This window comes from Nerophis lumbriciformis, linkage group LG06 (genome assembly GCF_033978685.3).
Source record: "Nerophis lumbriciformis linkage group LG06, RoL_Nlum_v2.1, whole genome shotgun sequence".
In the NCBI taxonomy this organism is placed as follows: Eukaryota; Metazoa; Chordata; class Actinopteri; order Syngnathiformes; family Syngnathidae; genus Nerophis; species Nerophis lumbriciformis.
In genome coordinates, this window is record NC_084553.2 from 28,312,842 (window position 1) to 28,334,907 (window position 22,066).

A 22,066-nucleotide genomic window follows, 5' to 3' on the forward strand; every position below is an offset into this window, starting at 1 on the left:
TTGAAGAACTACTTACACCTGTGGTTTCAGCACATGGAATTACAGTTCTAACTTAGAGGAAGTATTTTCACGTCGTGGCCGGGCAACGGCCATAGCAATGACGCTTGGAGGATCCTCTGGGCTACCGCTGAGTACTTCAATAGAACAATGGAATGGAACAAGTATAAAGGTGACTACATGGGTATTATTTCATGTTTACGAGGCAGTCATTATATTAAAAATCGTATTTAGAAGGTCGTGAACAGTTTTTTATGCTCCAACTATGAACATGTTTGACTTAATTATAATAATCTTACGTGTTAATCAGGTACCAATAAACCGCGATAAACTAGGCACAACTTTATTATTCTGGATTCAAGGTACTCTATTGTCATACCAGCACACATGAGATGGCACAATATTTAGAAGCCAAAAATGCTTGAAACAAGGAGTGTGCAAGTAGTGTCTAGATGTGTTTTATGAAGTGTTGTTATTTTTTAATAATTGCTGAATTAAGTTACATCTAATCAAATTTGAACTACTGAGCTGTTTACCAGTTATCAAGAGGTCTAGTTTATATCCTGTGAACAATTAATTCATCAAAAAAATCCAAAGTCTCTTCTGAGTACTTTTTCTAGTATTTTAAAATGTCAGTACTGTATATCAGTACTTCAATTCACAATTTGTTCCGTGACGGAGCTCTTAACTAAAACCACTTGTATCTCATTAATATCGCCCATTGAAATAATTTACTATTGGTGCTTGGCCCCACCAAAACAACAGAGTTTTAACATGTAACCTTACAAAAACACATTGATAGATAACAGGGTCTCTGCAAGTTTCAGCAAGTCAAATTTAAGACTTTTTAAAGACCATATTAAATGTAATTTAAGACAAATTCACAAAAGTACAAAGACATAAAGGAAATCCAGAAGGCCAGAATGAATTGAAAGTATATGAACATATTCACTCCTCTTTTACATTGGAAAACAAAATGGTTAAACTAACTCAATACTTCAGAAGTGTCTCTATTGTAAACTAATTAAACAAATATTAGCAAACATTGTAACATCATTTTTTTGGGTTTTGCCACATAACTGTTTTCCTGCCTGAGGTCCAGTGTGCTTCACATTAAGTGTTTTCATGTAACAACAACCAGAATGTCAGCAATGGTAGAGGAAAGTACAACATTATATTGTTTGTGAAAGGGGCAGTTAGCATCTCTGCTAAAGTTAAATGGTTGACTTTTGCAATGTTTTTGTGGCCGTCAGAATTGAGAAAACAGGTAAAAACATATGCAGTACTACTACTGTATCTGCACAAAGTTGTGGAAAAACAGAGTGATTGTCTAAAAAGAAAGAAGGCGATAATGGAATGCAAGCCTCAAACAGAATTTGAATGTGAATAATGTGGATAACATTCAAATTTGCTTAGTCAACTAATGGCGGGGATGCATGTAACTAAAATGTTTGCTTGCAACTTAAAGCATAAAATTAGCAGAGAGACCACTCTTATCTCAAAACACTCTTATGTTGGGGCACTCTTAAATTGAGGTACCACTGGAAATTGAAATAGTCAGAGATTACTTGAGTTTCTCTACACATATTGACATGTGATAATATCAGAAGAAACAGAAGAAAGAGAAGACAGCAGAGTTCAGAGGTCTAACAAAAATATGGTCTAACTCAGTGTTTTTCAACCACTGTGCCGCGGCACACAAGTGTGCCGTAAAATACAGTCTGGTGTGCCATGGGAGATTATCTCATTTCACCTATTTGGGTTAAAAATATTTTTTTTGCAAACCAGCATTTATAATCCGCAAATAATGTGCCGTTGTTGAGTGTCTGTACTGTCTGGAGATCGGCAGACTTACCACGTTATACTCTTCTATATCAGTAGGTGGCAGCAGGTAGCTAATTACTTTGTAGATGTCGGAAACAGCGGGAGGCAGTGTGCAGGTAAAAAGGTATCTAATGCTTAAACCAAAAATAAACAAAAGGTGAGTGCCCCTAAGAAAAGGCATTGACGCTTAGGGAAGGCTATGCAGAACAAAACTAGAACTGAACTGGCTACAAAGTAAACAAAAACAGAATGCTGGACAACAGCAAAGACTTACTGTGAAGCAGAGACGGCGTCCACAAAGTACATCCGAACATGACATGACAATCAACAACGTCCACACAAAGAAGGATGAAAACAACTGAAATATTCTTGATTGTTAAAACAAAGCAGTTGTGGGGAATAGCGGTCAAGAAAGACATGAAACTGCTACAGGAAAATACCAATTAAAGAGAAAAAGCCACCAAAATAGGAGCGCAAGACAAGAACTAAAACACTACACACAGGAAAACAGCAAATAACTCAAAATAAGTCACGGCGTGATGTGACAGGCCGTGACAGTACACCTACTTTGAGACAAGAGCTATATTGATGCATGGTTGGTTATTGTTTAGTGTCATATCCAACAATTGCGACTATGACGTTTTATTGTCAATATCAGCTGCTGAGTTTCGTTTTTTAATGATTTCTGCTGGCGGGGTGCGTCCGCATTTTTTCACTGAAAAAAATGTGCCTTGGCTCAAAAAAGGTTGAAAAACACTGGTCTAACTGTTTCAACCATCCCTATCGGTCATTATTCAACCAAAACTGGTTTTGAATGATTTCAGCCAAAGATGGTCAAGGTCTGTAAGATCAAAGGTCATTATTTTTCTGTCAGTATTCTGTTTTTGTCCACTTTTATCTTCTCCCTGTTAGTATTCACCAGTGCACGTCAATGGAATAAATGGTTTTGTTATATGCAAACCCCGAAGAAAACCTGTCCAGGAATCAAACCTACACCCTCTGCCATGAACGTTAACAGTGTGTACTGTTACATCACCGGGGATTCATGTCAGCTCCCTACCAGCCACAGCTCCAAAATCTACAGTAGCCATGAGTGAACTGGCTATTATGGCTATTTCTGTCTTTCCCTGACATTTAGGGAGCCTCTGTGTTAAGCAATTATGCTGCAGGCCTGAATGGACACTGGAAAACATAATTTGCAATTGCAAGGGAAATTAAATTTCAAACTGGAATAAATGTGATGCAGGTCTTAGAAAGTGATTGCTCTTAAAATGGATGACCTCCCGCCTTAGATGGCCATGACGGATTACTGTGGAACGTTCTCTTCTATTCGACCAGCATACTTCACAGTATGCCAACATAACATGCATTCTTCAAGGACATAGGGGAAGACATTTTTTTTCAAACATTATTTATGAAAAGAGTCTCTGACCTCACTCCTAAATTATAGGAGGTGACAAATCCTCTTTAACTTTATTTTCTTTCAAAACGAGGGGTTAGCTCATCAAAAAACCTGAAGGTTCCAGTTTAAGGTCCTCTTAGAAATAAATGTTGAGCCTCAGGTAAAAGGCTCTTGAGAGCCTGTACATTTATAACCACACTATAAAGGTGCATGAATATGCATCTCTGGCCTGCATCAGCTTATAGATCAAGTGTCATTTTACCTCCTCCAGCTCAACAAGGAAACGAGGCAGCAGAGGCATGTCTCAAAGATGGAAGGAGTCTTTTTTTCAAGGGTGTAAGCACATCTCACTTTTGCATAATACAGCACATATGACACCTCTGAGATGATCCATTAGCAGGTTATTGCCAGAAAGCCCAAGCAGATACAGTGCAACCGCAGCAAACACACACACACACACACACACACACACACACACACACACACACACACGCACAGTGGTTAGAGTGTCCGCCCTGAGATCGGTAGGTTGTGAGTTCAAAACCTGGCCGAGTCATACCAAAGACTATAAAAATGGGACCCATTACCTCCCTGCTTGGCACTCAGCATCAAGGGTTGGAATTGGGGGTTAAATCACCAAAAAATGATTCAAGGGCGCGGCCACCACTGCTGCCCACTGCTCCCCTCACCTCCCAGGGGGTGATCGAGGGTGATGGGTCAAATGCAGAGAATAATTTCGCCACACCTAGTGTGTGTGTGACAATCATTGGTACTTTAACTTTTAAACTTTAACACACACACACACGCACACACACTTTCTTGTATTTGTTACCTTCTTGAGTCCACGGAAAAATGCCTACCTGTAGTATTATAATAAAAGTCGTAATTATACTCGACGCAAGTCAAAATTTTACAAGAAAAACTGAACATTTGTGCAATATTATGATAAAAGTTAGAATTTTACTCAACAACAGTTGCAATTTTACAAGAAAAGCTTAACATTTTGGCAATTTAATGAAAAGAGTCGTAATTTTGCTCGGCAAAAGTCACAATTTTATAAGAAAACTTAAAAATGTTGGCAATATTATAGTAATAATCGGAATTTTACTTGGCAAAATGATCACATAAGTCATAATTTTACTCCAAAAATGTCACTATTTTACAAGAACAACACAAAAACTGGCAACATTGTGATAAAAGTCAGAATTTTATATGACATATGTCACCATTTTGCATTAAAAAGTAATACTTTTACGAGAAAATATTGCAATATTACAGAAACAGAAAGAATATGAGAAATGATTTCCAATTTTATAAGAAAAAAGTTGACACATTGTGAGAAAAAGACTGTCCATCCATCCATTTTCTACCGCTTGTTCCTTTCGGGGTCGCGACTGCTTTTAGTTAATTTTTATTTATTTACATTTTTTGTTTGTAATTGGTTTTTAATCTTCATTATTTACATCAAGTTATTACAGTATGTTTCGATATACATATGTATTTATTTAAAAAAAAAAAAAAAATTGGCCAAAGGGGGGGAATTTCAGTTTCTTACACACAATTGTTATTACATATGTTGGCCAGAGGGGGAGCACTTCAAATTTTTAAACACACTTGTTATTTCATATGTTGACTAGAGGGAGAGCACTTTTAATCCCGACACAAAGTCAATAGGAAAAATCCCTCCTTTTTGACACCACCCTAATTTTGATAGATTTCTCCACCAGGGGTGCAAATGAGACATTCTCTATTAGATGCAATGTTTTTCCGTATTAGGCCCATGATTTATGTCCTAACTTGTTCACCGGTCCTCATATGGAAGGTACTTTTCTTTGTTGATGTCTCAAGAAGGGCATAAATACAAGAACACACACACACACACACACACACACACACACACACACACACACACACACAGTGGTATTGTATCTGTGTGTTACAGCATTTAAAACACTTTTCCTGCACTGACTCCCTGCTCTGACCGAGCATCGCCTCTGGAAAAAGACAAAATGTGAGATTAAAAAAAAAGAGAAATAGAGCTAAAGATTAACATGGAAGAAAAGCCAGATGGGGAAACAAGTAAAATAACTCCACCACACCCCCTCTTCCACCTAGCACTGTAGACACTGATTTATAATTTTAATATCTCTAATTTCCACAGCCATGGCCATTTTCCAAATGTCATTTTCCAATTTGTGTCAAACCGCGTGACCATTTTTCTTAATATAGCTTATGACAAGCTCGGTGCAGGCGAGGCAGATATGCAATTCAGATTAAGCGTTTCACGTGCGCGACAACACACACACTGGGGATGTTTGCCTTTATCAATGTTGGCTCACAATGTTGTTTGGCCTGCAACCGAGCCAAATAAGTGCCTTCAGGGAACACAACTATAATTCCCTCATGAATATTATCATCATCGTTTTCGTAATCAGAGCTGCGACGGCGGCATTGATAATGTATTAAAATATGCACTGACATTAAGGGCTTGAAATGGAACGTGGGCTGGTTTCACGACCATTATGACACTTATGTTAATTAAACAGAAGCTCCCTTTTTGTGGAAACGAACCAACAGTCTTAATGGTCCAATGTATCTGTATCTCCTTGTGTGTGAATGAGCTGGCACATTTTATAATCTCACCTTTGTAGTACAGTTTGAAGATCCAACTATAAAAGATCTGCACTTTTATCCATCTTCCACATGGCGATTTGCTCTCAGGGAATTGTAACCAACCTCTACAGTCAAGTAGAGGGGGAAAAGGGTGAAAATGACAAGAACAACTTGTTGGAAATTAAGTTTCAATCCATCTAGTCCCTTTTCTACACTGGTGCTACATTCTGTCGTTGAGAGGCAGAGATCAATAGAGTTTAGACAGCAGGGCAGATTTTTTAAGCGCCGGATCAATATGAAAGAGAAAGGGAAAAAATACCCAGGCTTTTCTTTGCCTGTTGTAGTAAATACGGACAAATCAGCGGCCTTAGGCTAAATGGATTGATCAACTGTTTCCGAGTTGTGTGTTGTAAATAAAGATCCATACTGAAGTGTGTAACGGAGGCCCATTGGCAAGAGTATGACTGTTAGTGTGTCTTGTTGACTGATGCAGAAAGATTTTAGGAGAACAGATCTACAGATTCTATACCGCCTGTCCTCGTTAGGGTCACAGGAGTGCTGGATTGCATCTAAATCTGGGAAATAATACAGGAAGTGAACACATCTATTAGTGAAATTTTTGTCCAAAACTGAAAATGAGGAAACCAAAGCTGAAAATAGAAATAAATTATGATGCCAATTCTTATTACCATTGCATTTAGGGCTATGACTGTGTACTAAATTCACTATAATCAAGGCATTACAATTGCAAACATGAATATTCATGCTTCAAAAAATAAAACAATCATTAGATTAGATTCCAACAATATAGAATAAGAATAATAACACACAGGCCAAATACTGAATGGCGCCACGAACGGAGTCAACGCGCTCTGAGGTAATGTCCTTTTCTGTGCTGTGTTGTTCGCATATTCCAAATGATCGGAATATTTGGATTTTGATTCAACCCAGTGTGGAGAAAGTTTTTTTTTTTTTCAGAAAATCCCTTTTATGATATTTCCAAAGTCAGCCAAAGTGAAAATGTCTGAATAGTCTGCGGGCAAAACAGCCATTTCTTCTCATGCAACATCACCACGAGTGAGGAATTTAGCCTAATACCGCCATAATAATTTATGGTAGTAGAAATTGTGTCAATAGATTGGGTTCAATAGATGGCAATGAGTTAGCCTGTAAAGGAAAAATCTACAGATTTTACGGAAAAAAAAAACCTGGCAGCTCAGTCACCAGAATTTTGGCGTACAATTTACTGTGGTTTTAACACCAAATTACTGCAAATTGAAAAAACGTGCCATTGTTGTTTTTACGTTAATATTCTGGTGACTGAACTGTCTGTTTTTTATCATAAAATATATGGCCACTTTTGTTTTACAGTGCATTACTGTAAATTTAAAAACAATACCACTGTTATTCTTTTAGCCAAGTTTTGGCGACTGAGCTGCTAGAGTTTTACAGAAAGCTCCCTGGTCTTTTTTTTTTTTACAGTGCACTACACGAAATTGAGAATCATTACCATTGTTATTTTTATCGCGAAAATCCGGGGAGTGAGCTGCTACTTTTGAACCCTAGAATCTATTATCCCTGTTTTTACAGTGCATTACTGTAAATGATATATGACTATGTGTTAAATTTGGAATCCACCCTTTGGCGGGCCAAAATAAATAACAATACGGGCCAAATTTGACCCGCAAGCCCCACTTTGGGTATCCCTGCTCTATACTGTCCCTAAACTCCCTATTTACCACATAAAACAGTTTCAAAGTCATTTGAAATACAAAAAAAGATCATTACTGCTACATCTGGTCACTTTCATTTAAAAATCTAATCACATTTTCTAGCTGGTACACATTTTGAACAGGCGTGAAATGTGACCTTTTCCCCAAACTTGTCCACTGGGGCGTGACGTAGGCGGCTGTGGCAGATTAAAGCCCCCACCAATGTGTTGATAATCAGAGGCTAAGATCGTGACAGGATGACTGATCACTTGCCTGCTTTGCGTCACCTCTGGACTTATTAAAGAAAAACACCAGCAGGTCTTGCTTTCACAAATGTATTGGCACACCAAAGTGGACCCTGTGTGGTGAAATTCATCACAAAGAACTAAAAAAACAGAACAACCTTTGGTCAATATTGTATTTCAGTGATTTGTGTGTGTGTGTGTGTGTGTGTGTGTGTGTGTGTGCGTGCATGCGTGCGTGTGTGTGTGTGTGTGTGTGTGTGTGTGTGTGTGTGTGTGTGAGACGAATGTCAAATTTTTTTCTAAAAAAAAACAAAAAACATGTCTATCTATTACTTCTCCAGGTCATGGCTAAAATGCAACAAACAGAAGGAGGCTGGTATACTGTAATGTGGATGAAAGAAGGTTTTTTATTTTCACTCCACTATTTTCTACAAGTAATCTACAGTCGCTTCTCTTTTTTCTGGTGCAAACAGGCTGTTGCATGTTTTTGTTCTTCAATAATCACACACATTAAACAGTGAACAAAACCTCTTTTCAAGACAAAACAATTGACCCATTTACAAGATGGTGAAGTTTGTCTTCTTTTGTACATTTATGAGGTCAGAGGTTACTCATGATAGCCCCAAGAAACAGCCTGCTGACTCACCATCTATTTTCCAGTTCCTCCCAAAGGTGTTTATCAGGCTTTAGTTCAGTGCTCTCCAGTTCTTTCCTACCAAAACTCACACCACATATGAGTGTGTAGTATGACTACATACTAGACACTCATCACATGGACAAAGATAAGACCTTCTGGAGGAAAGTTCTGTGGTCAGATGAAACAAAAATTGAGCTATTTGGTCACAATACCCAGCAATATATTTGGAGGAGAAAAGGTGAGGCCTTTAATCCCAGGAACACCAGGTCTAACGTCAAGCATGGTGGTGGTAGTATTATGCTCTGGGCCTGTTTTGCTGCCAATGAAACTGGTGCATTACAGAGAGTAAATGGGACCATGAAAAAGGATGATTACCTCCAAATTCTTCAGGACAACCTAAAATCCTCAGGGTCTTGGGCGTAGTTGGGTGTTCCAACAAGACAATGACCCTAAACACACATCAAAAGTGGTAAAGAAATGGCTAAATCAGGCTAGAATTAAGGTTTTACAATGGCCTTCCCAAAGTCCTGACTTAAACGTGTGGACAATGCTGAAGAAACAGGTCCATGTCAGAAAACCAACACATTTAGCTGAACTGCACCAATTTTGTCAAGAGGAGTGGTCAAACATTCAACCAGAAACTTGCCAGAAGCTTGTGGAAGGCTACTAAAAGCGCCTTATTGCAGTGAAACTTGCCAAGGGACATGTAACCAAATATTAACACTGCTGTATGTATACTTTTGACCCAGCAGATTTGGTCACATTTTCAGTAGACCCATAATAAATTCATAAAAGAACCAAACTTCATGAATGTTTTTTGTGACTAACAAGTATGTGCTCCAATCAGTCTATCACAAAAAAATAAGAGTTGCAGAAATTTTTGGAAACTCAAGATAGCCATGACATTGTGTTCTTTACAAGTGTATGTCAACTTTTGACCATAACTGTAGCTAATTGCTGAAGCTTCAATGTAAAGTAGCGATGATCGATCCAGATGTCAATACTATTGATTCTCAGTTTAGTATCAGTATTTAAACAATAGTGATTAGACATTTTTATTACGACAAATAACATTTTCAGGTGTTTTGTTGGTGTTTACAAACTCAGTGAGTAAGTCTCTGGATACAGTCAATCATCAATCAATCAATCAATCAAGCCCTTTATCACAAATGTCTCAAAGGGCTGAGTCCAGTCAATAGGGAACTCAGCAGCGGGATCCACTTGTATGTCGACAAGTCAGCAGTGCAGAGACGTCACCAATTGATGCACAGAGGTGTGGTCCACCCCGGGTCCCGACTTGGAGCAGCTAGTGCCTCCTCCGTGGAAACTGATCCATGGCCACCTGATAACCTGGAGAGGGGGGCAGACCAGAAAAGAGAGAGGGCAGATGAAAAAAGAGGTCTATTTAAAGGCCAGAGCATATAAATGAGTTTTAAGATGGGACTTAAATGCTTCTACTGAGGTAGCATCTCTAACTGTTACCGGGAGGGCATTTCAGAGTACTGGAGACTGAATAGAAAACACTCTAAAGCCTGCAGACTTTTGGGCTCTGGGAATCATTAATAAGACAGAGTTCTTTGAATGCAGATTTCTGGCCAGGACATATCAGCAAGATAGGATGGAGCTTGACCGTGCAGTATTTTATACGTAAGTTGTAAAACCTTAAAGTCACATTTTAAGTGCACAGGAAGCCAGTGCAGGTGAGCCAGTATAGGCGTAATATGATCAAACTTTCTTCTTCTTGTCAAAAGTCTAGCAGCCGCATTTTATACCAACTGTAATCTTTTAAAGCACGACGTAGGGAGACCCGAAAATACGTTACAGTAATTGAGACGATCCGTAACGAACGTATGAATAATGATCTCAGTGTCAATAGTGGACAAAATGGAACAAAGTTGAGCGATATTACGGAGATGAAAGACAACATGCCTTTGGGTGACTACAATCTGGTGTGTTGGTCAGCTTTAGGGTCATGTAGAGTTGGGTGTCATCAACATAACAGTGAGAGCTAACACGGTATTTGCGTATGATGTCACCTAGCGGCAGAATGTAGATGCTGAAGAGTTCAGGGCCAAGAACTGAACCCTGTGGAACTCTGCACGTTACCTTAACATACTCCGAGGTCACATTGTTATGGGAGACGCACTGCATCCTGTCCGTAAGATAGGAGTTTAACCAAGACAAGGCTAAGTCTGACATACCAATACGTGTGTTGATACGTGCTAATGGAATGCTATGATTAACGGTATCGAAAGCTGCGCTAAGATCAAGTATCAACAACATAGATGACGCATCAGCATCCATAGTTAGCAATAGATCATTAATCATTTTTGCAAGGGCTGTCTTCGTAGAGTGATTTGCCCTGAAACCGGATTGAAAGGGTTCACAGAGATTGTTACAGGCTAAGTGTTCATTTAGCTGCTGTGCAACAATTTTTTTCAAGGATTTTCAAGATAAAAGGAAGGTGGGACACCAGCTTGTAGTGTACCAGGAGGTCAGAATCGAGGTTAGGTCTTTTGAGCAGAGGATAAATAACCGCTTTTTTGAATGCTAGGGGAACAGTGCCAGAGGAAAGTGATAAGTTTATAATATTTAGCACTGATGGTCTTAATATTACAAACAGCTCCTTGATAAGTTTCCCAGGAAGTGGGTCAAGTAAACATGTTGTTTGTTTTGTCCCATTTACAAGTCGCAGAAGTTTCCCTAATTTTATTTAATCAAAAATAAATAAATCAATAAATGGGTTATACTTGTATAGCGCTTTTCTACCTTCAAGGTATTCAAAGAGCTTTGACACTATTTCCACATTCACCCATTCACACACACATTCACACACTGATGGCTGGAGCTGCCATGCAAGGCGCTAACCAGCACCCATCAGGAGCAAGGGTGAAGTGTCTTGCCCAAGGACACAACGGACGTGACTAGGATGGTAGAAGGTGGGGATTGAACCCCAGTAACCAGCAACCCTCCGATTGCTGGCACGGCCACTCTACCAACTTCGCCACGCCGTCCCCGAAAAAGAGAGGGATTATTTTGGAGGGCAATATCCGTCATATAAACATTCGTATATGTGTTAATAGAACCCAGTTGGAGCTGGGACGCGTTATCTTTAATCTCTTTTCTAATTAGTTAAATTTTCTAAGTTAAGAATTTCATAAAGTCATAAGCCGAGTGGGAGGAGCTACTGGGAGGAGTCCCTTGTTGGGTTAGCGATGCTATTGTACTAAACAAGTATTTAGGATCGTTTTTATTGAGGCGGCTGAGATTGGAGTAGTAATTAGTTTTAGCTAAGGTAAGAGAAGGAAGGCTTTTAGGGCTAAACCCACATGAACCTCGTCACGTCCGTTGTGTCCTTGAACAAGACACTTCACCCTTGCTCCTGATGGGTCGTGGTTAGGGCCTTGCATGGCAGCTCCCGCCATCAGTGTGTTAATATGTGTGTGAATGGGTGAATGTGGAAATAGTGTCAAAGCGCTTTGAGTACCTTGAAGGTAGAAAAGCGCTATACAAGTATAACCCATTTACCATTAACCATTTAAATGGGAGCCAGTAGTAGTTTTTGCTTATAATTTGTTTAGTTAAAAAAATTGTATGAGCATTCAATACATCATTTAATTTACAGCAATACTAAAGATAAGCTTTATAAAAATGTGTTATTGTGTTTACTTTAATTACTTGCTGTAAAAAATGTTTAGTTCTATAGTCTCTTGTCAAAGTATCAGATCGGGAGTCGAAATCGGATTGGATTGGAGGCAAATAATGTTAACCGAGACATTCCTAGTTATGGTTTGACAATGACTGTTGACCCTATGATGAGGTGGCGACTTGTCCAGGGTGTACCCCGCCTTCCGCCCAAATGCAGCTCCAGACACCCTCGCTACCCCGAGAGAGACAAGTGGTAGAAAATAAATGAATGGATGGATGTCCAGCATGTGAAAATGTTACATGTTCCCTTTACAGTTAATACAATATTTTAATGATTTCAACAAAATTAATTCACTTTATTATATTTGAACTACAGTATTTTTTGGACGATAAAGTGCACTGGATTGTAAGGCACACTACCAATGTTATTCAGGTCCATTTTCATACAAAAAGTGTAACGTATTATAAGGTGCATTAAAGAGGTCATATTATGATTTTTTTTCTACATTTGAAACACTTCCTTGTGGTCTACATAACATATAATGGTGGTTCTTTGGTCAAAATGTTGCATAGATTGTTTTGCAGACCATCTTCAAGCAGTTTTCTGACCGTCTCCCCAGGATGCGCCGTTTTGTGGGCGGTCTTATATAAGTGGATCCACTTCGACAGCATCTTATCACCGTCATCTTTGTTGTAACAGTAGTTTTTAGCGCTTTCATAGCGAGTCTACTGACGGGTATAAGTTAGAACTGTACGCTACTTTGTATTAGAAATGGCAACAGTGGATAGAGAAAACAAAGGATCTTATTGACTACGGCGGAGACATATCCCAAATACAATCAGAAACTACCAATTGGTAAGAAAAGTTGGTTTTGCATAATATAGCGAACAAAACTGCTGGATGATAATTCTCCTAATAGGTGCCATTTTGGCGTCCTTATTCACACACTAAAATAGTACCTGTTTGTTGAAGCATAATACGCTTGACTACGGTAGCCGTAATGCTTCACGTTGCATCAAGCAGTGCGGCATCGTAGCTCACCAAAGTGGTACTAACACATTTTGACAGATTTTTGATTAGCATGTGTAATGTTCTATATTCTCAAAGAAACATCAATGTTTTGATGTTGCTTGCTTACCTGTAAATGGTAAAAGGGCTATATTTGTATAGCGCTTTTCTACCTTCAAGGTACTCAAAGCACTTTGACACTATTTCCACATTCACCCATTCACACACACATTCACACACTGATGGCGGGAGCTGCCATGCAAGGCCCTAACCCCGACCCATCAGGAGCAAGGGATAAGTGTCTTGCTCAAGAACACAACGGACGTGACTAGGTTGGTAGAAGCTGGGGATCGAATCAGGAACCCTCAGGTTGCTGGCACAGCCACTCTCCCAACAGCACTACGCCGTCCTCATGTACTTGCTAGCATCACTTACAGTCCACACATATCTTTTATGTGTGACTGCCATCGACTGGTCACCCTTGTTATTACAACATATACCACATAAAATTGCTTCGAGGTCGGTAAGCACAACCATAATTAGTACTTTCATAAGGTGCACTGTCAATTTTTGAGAAAATTAAAGGATTTTGAGTACGCCTTATAGTTCGGAAATTACTGTATTTCATTTTCAAGCAGCATCATTGGACATGTTTTTTTCTTCTCGACTTTGCAGATTCTGCTGTAATTTTGACATAAGTACACACTGTTTAATCAACTTGAGGGCCAAGTCTTTGAATTATTGCTTTTTAAGTGACTCCCATAACAATATATACACTATATTGCCAAAAGTATTTGGCCACCCATCCAAATGATGAGAATCAGGTGTCCTAATCACTTGACCCGGTGTATAAAATCAAGCACTTAGGCATGGAGACTGTTTATACAAACGTTTGTGAACGAATGGGCCGCTCTCAGTGATTTCCAGTGTGGAACTGTCATAGAATGCCACCTGTGCAACAAATTCAGTCATGAAATTTCCTCGCTCCTAAATATTCCAAAGTCAACTTTATTATAAGAAAAGTGAAGAGTTTGGGAACAACAGCAAGTCAGCCACCAAGTGGTAGGCCACATAAACTGACAGAGAAGGGTCAGCGGACGCTGAAGCGCATAGTGCAAAGACTTTCTGCACAGTCAGTTGCTACAGAGCTCCAAACTTCATGTGACCTTCCAATTAGCCCACATACAGTACGCAGAGAGCTTCATGGAATGGGTTTCCATGGCCGAACAGCAGCAGCTAAGCCATACATCACCAAGTCCAATGCAAAACGTCGGATGCAGTGGTGTAAAGCACGTTGCCAATGGACTCTAGAGCAGTGGAGGCGCCTTCTCTGGACTGATGAGTCACGCTTTTCCATCTGGCAATCTGATGGACCAGTCTGGGTTTGGAGGTTGCCAGGAGAACGCTACATTTCGGACTGCATTGTGCCGAGTGTGAAATTTGATGGAGGAAGAATTATGGTGTGGGGTTGGTTTTTCAGGAGTTGGGCTTGGCCCCTTAGTTCCAGTGAAAGGAACTTTGAATCCTCCAGGATACCAAAACATTTTGGACAATTCCGTTGGATGGCACTTCAAGTTCATATGTGGGTAAAGACAGGTGGCCAAATACTTTTGGCAATATAGTGTAGTTTGTGCATAAGAAACTACACAATCTCATTCAGATGAGCAGAGATTAGAGCACGTTTCCCTGTCTTCCTGAACACATACTCTTAATGATGCAATTCCCCATGACTACGTTAGCACAAAGTATGGCAGATGCTGCAGCAAAGTCTATTAAGATTTTGAAATGTCTGCAGGAGCTATTTACAGAAGCATAGCTACATACACAAAAGGGGTAGCCTGACTTAAGAGTGACAGCCCGACTTGCTGCCTTTTCTGAGATTAAGTCATCACGCAGGAGCGGTCATTAAAATTTCACATTACAGCTCGCCTGCCTCCCTGAAAAACTCCTGTCTCTCTCTTTCTGTTAATAGCATTGTTTTCCTTTCAATATTAACATGCTGGTGGTGACTGACAGTGAGAATTGCTCTGAGAGCTGCCTGCTTGGGCGTCTGATCAAACCTTGTATCCTTGACTGGGGAATGAATTAAGTTTGTGATCATTAACAACATGTCTGCCTAAAGGAGGAGGGCTGACTGTTTGCGACCTACACATTTCATCTCTTAGCACAGCTCCCTTTAAACTGCTGATTTCCGTGTTGTCTCTCAGTGAACCAAAATACCCCCTTAAGAAATTTAAAGCAAGAATATGAAGTTGTTCACCCTAAAAGAACACACATTGATACAGCTTGACTTGTAAAATGGATTGAAGCATCATGAGTGGTGCAAACTTTGTTGCATGCTAAAAGTATCAGGCATGTATACATTAGGATTAGGGCTGTCTTCAACTAAGGATTTTAAGAGTCAAATCTGACTCGTTAGATTTTGCCTATAGGCGACGATCAGTCGAATATAAGGCATTGTTATCGTTTTTTTTTAACCCTTTGATGCATAACATATGCACACCCCTTTTAATGCACAACATGGGTCAAAAATGACCCACATCAATTTCCCATGTTATTTCATGCTGCCTGAGTGTTTCTTTGCTGTATCTTTTGAAATCAATGTATTTTATAACTTAATAATTCAAGTATTCTTTAAAAATCTTGTTTTTGATTACCACAAATCATTATTTATATTTTTTCTACCATACCTTATGAACAAAAGTATTTTTTGTAATACTACATCAAGTTTACACACATGGGTCAAAAATGACCCATTATCCAAGTGCGATTTAAAAATGGATGAAGGCATATTGCAATAATATTTTACTTCAAATACTTATTTTAGATGTGATTCTGGCCAAACAATCATACATTTATTATTTGAAACCTGTTTATTTGTAATTTTGGCAAACATCTGGCAGTAACAAAAATAAACTTGTGAATTATTCCATCCATCCATTTTCTACCGCTTATTCCCTTCGGGGTCGCGGGGGGCGCTGGAGCCTATCTCAGCTACAATCGGGCGGAAGGCGGGGTACACCCTGGACAAGTCGCCACCTCATCGCAGGGCCAACACAGATAGACAGACAACATTCACACTCACATTCACACACTAGGGCCAATTTAGTGTTGCCAATCAACCTATGTAAAATAAAATTGTCAATTCAGTTCTTATGATTCTTTTATTCTTTATTAGTTAGTTATCAGATTCCTCACATGTAGCACACATTACCACTGTGCGTTTGTGCTCCTTGCACACAGGCTTCTTGCACTGCGAACACCAGCTGCTGACTTTTCTGTCTTGGGCAGATGAGCAGATCGCACACCTCTTCCTCTTCGCCGCGCCCTTCTGTCTTATGTCCTCTTCTGGTTGGGTGGTGACTCTGGTTTGTTTTTCTATACCGCATCTTCCCATTGCCTCTATGATATGCTTTTGGAGTGTGGGTGTGCCCTCCATGCGGCTCTTCATATGTGGCATGACCAGCTCTTTGCCCAGCTCCTTGATGAATAGTCGGCGTGCATTGGTGACACCACCCATGTAACCAGGGTGTTCTGCAGTGACGTTGGTGTAAGCATTGAGGGTGGCAATATCCAGCATATTGTACCAGAGCACCATGGGCCACCTCCGTGTTCTCCGCTTGCATGTGTAGGTGCCAACCATCTGATCTGTTGTGTCCACTCCTCCTTTTGTTCTGTTGTAGTACAGTATCACTTCTGGTTTCTTCTTCTGACTGTCATCCACTGCTTTGTCATCATGCATTGTGCTCAGAAGGAATTAATTCCTCTTTCTTGACACTTCTCCACGTTTTCCCTTTAGCTGCGGCTGCTCTTCGTCCCTCTAAGTTGGTGCATTTCAGAACCTCCTCAATGATGTTGTCACTGATGAACATATCCCATTCTTCTTTCGGTGAAACAGCTCTTGATCCGGGTGTAGGTCCTGGGCAGCTTCTGAGCCTCAGAATGTTATGGCTTCTTGTTCTGCTGGAAGTGGGGGGATTCTCATTCCAGTAAGACCCCTTTTTACTCAGTCTATTGGACTGGGTCTGTGCTTCCTCTTCTGAGGATTCATCATCAGATGAGTCACCTATGTCTATGTCTTCTTCATCTAGGAGAGCTGGATTTGAAGACACACCCACATCTTCAGCTTGATCCTGGGGCACATAGTCCGGGTCATCATCCTCAGATATTTCAGACTCCGAATCATTTCCAATCGCCTCCTCATCTGGTTCTTCATCCAGCATCCTTAGAACCATCTCAGCTGTAAATCTTTTAGCCATACTCTGGATAAAGCAAATCAAACGTACAATACTGTAAAATGCACATCAATCTAAATTTCTATCTTGAGTTTTATGTTGGTGACCCAGCTATAAGATTAGTTTAGCTAACAAGAATATGTCAACAGTTAGAAAGGGAAATATTTGCAATACTATTAGCTGACAAGTGATGCACTAAATTATGCCAACCCTTTCACAAGGCATCAAATATTTTCTTAGGTAGAATAATTGTAAAAGAACTTACTTACTTATCAGATGTTCAAAGGTGTTGAGTAGAAAAATGTGTCAGGTGAGCAGTGGTCCGCACCAAATACATTCCTAATTGCAAACATGCTCAAATTCAAAAGGTTCCTACCAAATGTCACAGTGAATGCAGGTGGGTCATTTCTGACCTATGTGTGTGAAGTTGATGTACGAATACAAAATCTGTGCTTGTTCATAGAGTAAGAAAGGAAACATAAAAAATATGATTTTAGCTGAACAAAAACATGATATTTACTGAATATATGTGATAGTAAACGATTAAATACATTTATTTGAAATATATAGCAAAGCAACGCTCAGGCTAACATGAAATAACATAGAAAATAGATGTGGGTCAGTTTTGACCCATGTTGTGCATTGGAAGGGTAGTAATACAAAAATCATTTTTATTCAAAAATTATGAAGAGAAAGAATAAAATAATAATGTTTAATGACCAAAAACAAGTTAATTGAGGAATACCTGGAATACTGAAAGATTACATTCAATTATTGCAAAGAAACAGATAATAAAAACTTGGTTGGGTCACATTTGACCCATGTTATGCATCAAAGGGTTAAGAGAGAACAGCATGTGTCGTATTTTACGAACTATAAACTGCTGCTTTTTTCCGGTTAATTTATGGATTTTTCTTCGGTAATGACAAAATTATGGAATGGATTAAGCAAATAAATGAAACAATGTACTAAAATTATCCACTTTAAGAAACTGTTCAAGCTCAAAGTGTTTACAAAGTACAATGAAGAAGAATCCCGAAAAACATCTTGAATTGTATTAAAAAAAAGGAGGAAATCGTATTCATCTCATAAAGGATGAATAAAGACAACAATGACTTCTTTTTTGTTTGACCACCCATTTTACTGCCATGTTACAGGCACCTTTTGGAAATAATTAAGGTATGTAAATTAACTTTTACAAAAACTTTTTACAAACCCCTTTTCCATTTAAGTTGGGAAATTGTGTTAGATGTAAATATAAATGGAATACAATGATTTGCAAATCATTTTCAACTCATATTCAGTTGAATATGCTACAAAGACAACATATTTGATGTTCAGACTGATAAACATTTTTTGTTTTGCAAATAATCATTAACTTTAGAATTTGATGCCAGCAACACGTGACAAAGAAGTTGGGAAAGGTGGCAATAAATACTGATAAAGTTGAGGAATGCTCATCAAACACTTATTTGGAACATCCCACAGGTGTGCAGGCTAATTGGGAACAGGTGGGTGCCATGATTGGGTATAAAAACAGCTTCCCAAAAAATGCTCAGTCTTTCACAAGAAAGGATGGGGCGAGGTACATCCCTTTGTCCACAACTGCGTGAGCAAATAGTCAAACAGTTTAAGAACAACGTTTCTCAAAGTGCAATTTCAAGATATTTAGGGATTTCAACATCTACGGTCCATAATATCATCAAAAGGTTCAGAGAATCTGGAGAAATCACTCCACGTAAGCAGCATGGCTGGAAACCAACATTGAATGACCGTGACCTTCGATCCCTCAGACGGCACTGTATCAAAAACCGTCATCAATCTCTAAAGGATATCACCACATGGGCTCAGGAACACTTCAGAAAACCACTGTCAATAAATACAGTTCGTCGCTACATCTGTAAGTGCAAGTTAAAGCTCTACTATGCAAAGCGAAAGCCATTTATCAACAACATCCAGAAACGTGGCCGGCTTCTCTGGGCCCGAGATCATCTAAGATGGACTCATGCAAAGTGGAAAAGTGTTCTGTGGTCTGACGAGTCCACATTTCAAATTGTCTTTGGAAAAATTCGACATCGTGTCATCCGGACCAAAGGGGAAGCGAAACATCCAGACTGTTATCGACGCAAAGTTCAAAAGCCAGCATCTGTGATGGTATGGGGGTGCATTAGTGCCCAAGGCATGGGTAACTTACACATCTGTGAAGGCGCCATTAATGTTGAAAGGTACATACAGGTTTTGGAACAACATATGCTGCCATCTAAGCGCCGTCTTTTTCATGGACGCCCCTGCTTATTTCAGCAAGACAATGCCAAGCCACATTCAGCACGTGTTACAACAGCGTGGCTTCGTAAAAAAAAAAGAGTGTAGGTACTTTCCTGGCCCGCCTACAGTCCAGACCTGTCTCCCATCGAAAATGTGTGGCGCATTATGAAGCGTAAAATATGATAGCGGAGACCGCGGACTGTTGAACGACTGAAGCTCTACATAAAACAAGAATGGAAAATAATTTCACTTTCAAAGCTTCAACAATTAGTTTCCTCAGTTCCCAATCATTTATTGAGTGTTGTTAAAAGAAAAGGTGATGTAACACGGTGGTGAACATGCCTTTTCCCAACTACTTTGGCACGTGTTGCAGCCATGAAATTCTAAGTTAATTATTATTTGCAAAAAAAATAATAAAGTTTATGAGTTTGAACATCAAATATCTTGTCTTTGTAGTGCATCCAATTGAATATGGGTTGAAAAGGATTTGCAAATCATTGTTTTCCGTTTATATTTACATCTAACACAATTTCCCAACTCATATGGAAACGGGGTTTGTATTTAAATACTGTATTTTTCAGACTATAGGTGCGCCTAATGTAAGGATTAAATGTGCTTGTGTTTACCGACCTTGAAGCAACTTTATTTAGTATGTGGTGCATTGATAAGTGTGACCAGTAGATGGCAGTCACACATAAGAGATACGTGTAGACTGCAAGATGACACAAGTGAGCAAGCCCAAAACGATGTTTCATTGAGAATATAGAACATTACACACGGCGCTCAAAAATCTGTCAAAATGTTTTAGGACGACTTTGGTAAGCTACGAAGCCACACCGCTTGATGGAACGCAGAGCATTACGGCTACCGTAGTCAGACGTACTGTGCTTCAACATACAGGTATTATTATGGTAAAAGGATTCCAAAATGGCACCTTTTAGGAGACATTATCTGGCATTTTTTGTCCTGCCTATTATGCAAAACCACCATTACTTACCTATTAGTTCCTGCTGATGTGTATTTGGGATCTGAATAAGACCCGAAAATGTGCGCATGTCCGTCATTTTCTCCATCCTTTTGTTATGGAGCATTTATCCTTTGCTGTTGCCATTTTCTACACTGCAAAAACTGAAATCTAAGTAAGAGTAAATATCTCAAATAAGGGTGATATTTGCTTATTTTCTGTCTGATAATATAATTCTTCTCACTAAGCAGATTTTATGTTGGAGTGTTTTACTTGTTTTAAGGGTTTTGGGCCTAAATTATCTCAGTAAGATATTACAGCTTGTTGCTGAGATTTTATGACCTATATTGAGTAATATCAATATTAACTAGAATATCAAGTGTTGCAAAGCTGTGTCATCAACACTCACGAGTATAAAACTACTTTTTTAAAGTAACGATTTCTTATTTCAAGCATTAAAAAAAATCATGACTTTGACACAATTGTATCTCATATTAAAACAGATGGCTTCCTGTGCACTTAAGATGCGACTTTAAGGTTTTACTACTTACGTATAAAATACTACACGGTCTAGCTCCAGCCTATCTTGCCGATTGTATTGTACCATATGTCCCGGCAAGAAACCTGCGTTCAAAGAACTCCGGCTTATTAGTGATTCCCAGAGCCCAAAAAAAAGTCTGCGGGCTACAGAGCGTCTTCTATTTGGGCTCCAGTACTCTGGAATGCCCTACCGGTAACAGTTAGAGATGCTACCTCAGTAGAAGCATTTAAGTCCCATCTTAAAACTCATTTGTATACTCTAGCCTTTAAATAGACCCTCCCTTATGTGGGCTCTGTACTGAGGATGTCGTTGTGGCTTGTGCAGCCCTTTGAGACTTTTGTGATTTAGGGCTATATAAATAAACAATGATTGATTGATTGATTGATTGATTGATGACAGCCAAATGGACTTTGCTGTTTTATTTTCAATGAAACAATAGAAAATACATACTCATATAGTAGTACAGTTGTTATTAGTGAGAATATACTTATTTTATGGTATTTTTGGGTTCATTGAGGTTAGCTAATTTTACTTGTTTTGGAAAGTCTTGACAAGCCTAATTTTCTTGTTCTATTGGCAGATATTTTCGCTTAGTTCAAATAAAATACCCCTAATTTTTGTATTTTTTATTCTTGTTTTTGAACACTGACTTTTTGCAGTGTAATATTAAGTAGCGTTCAGTTCTAACTTATATCTTATAACCTATATATATATGTAGAAAAATAATCATAATATGACCCCTTTAGTGCGCCTTATAATACGATGCATCTTTTGTATTGGCAGTGCGCCTTATGATCTGGTGCGCCCTATTGCCTGAAAAATAAGTTATCTTATTTCACAACGTACCGCTATATACGTGCTTGCGGCTTATACTCCAGTGCGGCTAATTTCTGAAAACATCTTTTTTTCTTCTGAAACTTTGGTGGGCGCCGTTTTTTATACAGGCGGAGCTTAGAGTCCGCAAGATACGGTAG

At 39.1% G+C, this 22,066-nt stretch overlaps 1 long non-coding RNA gene across 1 annotated transcript in view; it reads right to left on the bottom strand.

The window, feature by feature from the left end:
• Window positions 1–8,258: 8,258 nt before the first annotated feature.
• The window catches only part of LOC140678846 (uncharacterized), an 86,872-nt gene continuing 73,064 nt past the window's right edge, over window positions 8,259–22,066 (bottom strand). The window contains exon 3 of the long non-coding RNA XR_012050491.1: window positions 8,259–9,780. This is a non-coding gene — a long non-coding RNA (uncharacterized lncRNA). The remainder of the gene's footprint in view (window positions 9,781–22,066) is intronic.